Source organism: Stenella coeruleoalba (assembly GCF_951394435.1).
Source record: "Stenella coeruleoalba genome assembly, chromosome: X".
Classification (NCBI taxonomy): domain Eukaryota; kingdom Metazoa; phylum Chordata; class Mammalia; order Artiodactyla; family Delphinidae; genus Stenella; species Stenella coeruleoalba.
In genome coordinates this window covers 958,629-963,153 of record NC_137152.1, presented here as the reverse complement: position 1 = coordinate 963,153, position 4,525 = coordinate 958,629, and positions in this window count along the sequence as shown.

The window sequence follows — 4,525 nt, the reverse complement described above, 5'->3', positions numbered from 1 at the left end:
TCTTCGTGTCTCTCTGTTTCCTACGATCTCATCCTTTCAGGCTCCATCTTTTCTTTGAGATCCCGCCCTCTCTTTTATTTTGCAGGATCATTGCTTTGGCTTTCTGAAGTCTGTCAGCTCAATCCTTTCTCTTTTCCCTTGTGCATTTTTCTCCTGGGGCTGCTGGGGGGCTTCAACAACACAGATTCAGCGTCTCTCCTTTCCGGAGACCTGAAGTCTGAAGTCAAGGCGCCTGCAGGGTTGGTTCCTCCTGGAAGCTGTCGGGGAGACTCTATTCCATGCCTCTCTCCCAACTTCTGGTGTTTCCTGGCCACCCTTGGCATTTCTTGATTACAGAAACATCACCTCCGGTCTCTGCATCCATTGCCACCTGGCTGTCTCCCTCCTTCTGTGTGTTTGTGTCCAAATGTCCCCTTAGGGACACCGGTCATAGTGGACTCAGGTCCCACCCTGCTCCAGTGAGATCTCAGCTAAATCTAACTAATTACATCTGCAAAGACCCTCCTTGGAACTAAAGTCACATGCTGACCTACAGGGAGTTAGGACTTCAACCTATGAACTTGGGGGGAGACGGAGTTCACCCACGACAACCCCAGAGTTTCCTATGTCTTCCGTGAGTTGCCCATGGTCGACCAGAAAACCCAATGCAGCTTCCTCTGCCGGGCAGCTCCAGAAGCATCAGCCAGGTCCTGGGGTCGCTGGCAAGAAGGGGGTCTTCCACACGAGGCTGGTGGTGAGGGCGCACAGCCTCCTGGCGTCCCGACCCTTGAGGAACGGGAATTCCTGGGCGTGATGGTTAGATTCCAGACCAGCCTTGTGTTCCTTCCACCTCTGCAGCATGGGTGCCCGGGGTGGGCGGAGGGGGTCTTCTCTCCAAAAACCAAGGCCTCAGCCTTGGTGCTGGAGGGGATGTGGCTAAAACTGGAACCCTCACCCTGGGATGCACTGAGGTCAAAGAGCGCTTACAAATAATCTCCCTGATGCCTGAAGTTGGCTGAGTGGGGGTCTGCAAAAAACATCTCCACGTCCTGGCCTCCAGAGCCTATGAATGTGATTTGTTTGGAAACAGGGTCTTTGCAGATGTGATGAAATGTAGGATCTGCAATGAGCTTCTCCTGGAATTGGGGTGGCCCTGCATCCCACGACAGGGTCCTTCCACAAGTGTGTCAGGCAGTCGGTGACCCTGAGCTATTCTTTAAAAGCCTACTGATTAGTACTGATTATTGGCACCTACGTAAGGATTCTGGAAAGACAAGTGCATCAGATGTCATGATCAAATTCCAGGAGAAACTCCCCTGTTATGAGCTGAGCTGTTTATCGGGCTCTTGCCCAGTGGGAGGGTGTGGTGAATTGAATGGTGTCCCCCAAGATGCATGACCACCCAGAACCTCGGGAAGGGGTATTATTTGGAAACAGGGTCTTTGCAGATGTGATGAAGTGAAGGGTCTGAGATGAGGTCCTCCTGGAGGAGGGTGGCCCTAAATCCAATGACAGGTCCTTCTAAGAGACAGAAGAGGAGAGACCCAGACACAGAGCAGAAGCCCCAGGAAGACAGAGGCAGAGACGGGAGGGATGTGGCCACAAGCCCAGGGACGCCTGGAGCCCCCAGAAGCTGGAAGAGGCGGGAAGGATCCTCCCCTGGAGCCTCTGGAGGGAGTGCGGCCCTGGGACACCTTGAGCTCAGACGTCTGGTCCCCAGGATGGGGGAGGGTGGATGCCTGTTATTGCAAAGCCCCCAGCTTGCGGTCATTTGTTAGGACAACCCAGGACACCCCCCAGTTACTGACCTAGTTAATATTTATGGGCACACCCCAGTTTATGACATGCTTCACCATCACTGGGTCACTTGGTACCCTGGCCACCCTCAGAGGATGAGTGTATATCCCCGATGTGACACACGAGGACACTTGAGCGTTTGGGTGGGGAGACCCCACGCCACTCGTTTTCCCAGCACTTCCCACATCGCTCAGCTGTTAGTGCAGCGTGGCTCCGTCATCCTGAGTCTGTTGAACAAAATCTGTGGGGTGGGAGCTGTCCCGGGTACGAGAGGAACCAGTGGTCCCTGCAGCGATCAGCCGGGCAGGGCTGCTCAGCCCATGTGCATCTCAGGAGTGAATAGTCTACGTACCACGAGGCACCAACCATTTGGAGGCTCCGACATCACCCGCTCTCTGAAGCAGAGGCCCTTGAACGCTTCGGGGCTGAGGCTCCCGCGGCAGAGCACCGCAACCCCAAGAAACCCAGAAGGAAGGCCGGTCCACGCTGCACAGGGTCCAGACCCTCCAGTCCCCGCCACTGTGAGTTTAGCCCCAGCACTCGGGAAACACTGGCTGTGATGGTTGAACGGATATGGGGGGGCGGTCCCCAAACGGCACTCATCCCTTTGACTCAGGGGTGCTTTTCACCTCCCCACCTGAGTAAGACCCACCTCAACAGAGATGGAAGGACCACTGTACTCAGCATCTCCAAACTTCACATCGGGAGTGGTCCCAGGCGGGGTGTGACCGATAAGCACTTTGGTTCACAACAAACAAAAAGTGGAAACCCAAGTGTCCATGGATGGAAGGAGGGATGGATGGGTGGGTGGGTGGATGGATGGATGGATGGATGGATGGATGGATGGGTGGATGGATGGGTGGGTGGATGGATGGATGGATGGATGGGTGGGTGGATGGATGGGTGGGTGGATGGATGGATGGATGGATGGATGGGTGGGTGGATGGATGGGTGGATGGATGGATGGGTGGGTGGATGGGTGGATGGATGGATGGACGGGTGGATGGATGGATGGATAAACAGCATGGGGTCCGTCCACACAGTAGAATATGACTCAGCCATGAAAAGGAGTGAAGCTCTGACACAGGCTGCCACGTGGATGGACCTTGAACACACGATGCTCAGTGAGAGAAGCAGACACAGAAGGACACACAGTGTGTGATTCCGTTGGTAGGAAACTTCCAGAACAGGCAAATCCACAGACACAGAAGACAGATTAAGGGCTAGGGGAGGGAGATAGGGAGAGACTCTTAATGGGGACGGGGTCTCCTTTCGGGATAATAAACACTTTCTAGAAACAGATAGAGGCGATGGTCCCAAAACGTTGTGAATGTGCTCCGTGCCACCGAATGGTCCACTTTAAACATGGTCACTCGTACGACACATGAATTTGAACTTAATTTGTAAACCTGTATCCATGTGTGCTGGGGCAGGGGAGTGTGGGGTGATGGCCGTGGTGTGCAAGGTTTCTTTTCGAGACAATGAAAATGTTCTGGGATCACGTGATGGGGGTGGGTGCACATCTGCAAATCTATGAAAAACTGCTGCAGTGTGCATTTTTAAAAAAAATTTATTTTATTTACTTATTTTTGGCTGTGTTGGGTCTTCCTTGCTGCGCACAGGCTTTCTCTAGTTGCAGCGAGCAGGGGCTACTCTTTGTTGCCGTGCGCGGGCTTCTCATTGCGGTGGCTTCTCTTGTTGCGGAGCACAGGCTCTAGGCGCGCGGGCTCAGTAGTTGTGGCTCGCGGGCTCTAGAGCGCAGGCTCGGTAGTTGTGGCGCACGGGCTTAGTTGCCCTGCAGCATGTGGGATCTTCCTGGACCGCGGCTCGAACCCATGTTCCCTGCGTTGGCAGGCGGGTTCTTAACCACTGCGCCACCAGGGAAGCCCTGAAGTGCCCCATTGTAAACGGGGGAACTTGATGATCTATAACTTACAGCTCAATAAGACTATTAAGAAAAAAGAGACCAAGACGGGGGGCGGGGGGCCTGCAGGGGGGATGCACGGGAGCCCTGGACACCTGAGACGCAGCTGAGTCTGTGTCTCAGAACTGCCTGCGGTTTCCTGCAGAGAACAAGCCAGAACTTCCCACCCGCCGCCTCCAGGCCGCCTGCTTCGGGCAGCCCTGTGTCCGGTGCCTTTTGCAAGAGCCACCTCTGCTCGCCCAGCGCCTGGGGAGCGTCTGGCGGCCACCAGTGGCTGTTCGTTGCTCGTTTCACAAAATTTCCATCCTGTCACCGCCCAGACCTCCTCCAGGTCCAAACCACAAACGCCGTGGGTTTCAGAGAAGCCGGCATCTGTTAGAGGTGATTTCTTTATTAATCAGCCGTGATCTCTGCAGCCGGCGGCAGGCTGGGCTTCCGGAGCCCCAAGGGGGCTGCCTGCCCTCCCCTGAGATGGTACAGGTGAAAGCACGGGGGGGCCCACGGCGGGGGGAAGGCAGCAGCTACAGGGCTGCAGAGGGTGGCCGGAGCCTCCTGACATCCACATGGGTTTTCTGCAACCCATGCAGGGCAGCCGCGTGTTATGCAAATTCACACTCTTTTGAAGCTCCCACCTGGAGCTTAGGACAGATCAAAACCCCTGGGGGGTGGGGGTGGCATTCATAACTGAGCAGAAATGGAAAAAGGCCTCCCAAATGCCGCCCCGCCCTCGGAATTCCACTCGAGGGGGATGGGTTCTCTGTCTGAAGCTCTGTCCCTCATCGATCTTCTCAGACCACCCCCCCCATCCCCCGGGGACACACAGCA